This window comes from Montipora capricornis, chromosome 4, assembly GCF_036669925.1.
Source record: "Montipora capricornis isolate CH-2021 chromosome 4, ASM3666992v2, whole genome shotgun sequence".
Lineage (NCBI taxonomy): Eukaryota > Metazoa > Cnidaria > Anthozoa > Scleractinia > Acroporidae > Montipora > Montipora capricornis.
This window is the reverse complement of record NC_090886.1, coordinates 20,085,834-20,086,766: the sequence shown is the minus strand read 5'-3', so window position 1 is coordinate 20,086,766 and position 933 is coordinate 20,085,834. Positions and strand designations below refer to the sequence as shown.

At 41.5% G+C, this 933-nt stretch overlaps 1 protein-coding gene across 1 annotated transcript in view; it reads right to left on the bottom strand.

The window, feature by feature from the left end:
• Positions 1-395: 395 nt before the first annotated feature.
• Positions 396-933, bottom strand: part of LOC138045753 (peroxisomal sarcosine oxidase-like) — a 22,958-nt gene continuing 22,420 nt past the window's right edge. The window contains exon 9 of the mRNA XM_068892362.1: positions 396-933. This exon is cut by the window's right edge and continues 1,015 nt beyond it. The gene's annotated coding sequence lies outside the window, so the exon portion shown is untranslated.

Below are 933 nucleotides of genomic sequence, written 5' to 3'. Positions count from 1 at the left end.
AATCAACCCGTATCAAATCGTAGGTTGGTGTTCGAGGAGAGCCGGAGTTCTCTTGAGGCAGAGTAGAGAACCAACAAACTCAACACACATGTGACGCTCTGGGAATCGAACCCGGGTCACATTGTTACATGGGAGGGGAGTGGTCTCACCACTGGGTACAAACCAACCAGGTACTTAACTTTTTTATCTACGCGTTTTAGTTCCGCATTAACATTTCCTTGTTTTGCCGTCCAAAACACTGTCTTTTGCAGTCAATAGAGAGAGATTTAGCACCGTGTTTACGTTAAACGTGAGGCTAAAATTTGTATTTTGTTTAAAATAGACTTGTTTGATTTCAGCTAATTTTTTGCCTGTGATTAACAAATATGGCGTAATTCTCAAGACAAAGAGACAAGTTAGAATGAGAGAATTTTAATGCTTTTACGGCAAGCACAAGCCCGCAGTTTGCCGTTTTACGTAAAAAAAATCTTAAATAACCCCTAAAAAAATCGTAAGAGATCGCAGTAACAAACTAAGGAGCATAGAAAGGGAATGGTGCCAGCGATACACGTGATAGGGAGATCTCGTTATCACCAATGGAACAAGTTGCGTTTTGATATCATCGCAGTTATTACCGCTGTTCAAATGTATGTCTTCAATGGCTCTTAAATACATCGTTCTTTCACCATATCATCGACGGGTTCAGCTACGTTCTCACAAAAAATGACCAGCTCCCAGTTGGCTTGATAGCTCAATTGGTAAAGCACTGCACCGGTATAGAACAGGTCATGGGATCGAATCGCGTTCAAGCTTGAATTTTTCAGTCTTTCCTTTCGTTACTGCCAAAGTAGCGTTCACAACTGCGATGATCTCAGAACTCAACGTTAATTCTTGTTCAAACTAACTAGAGTCCAGTCCATTCCTAGTCAATTTGGTGGGCGGAGCTTATGCCCT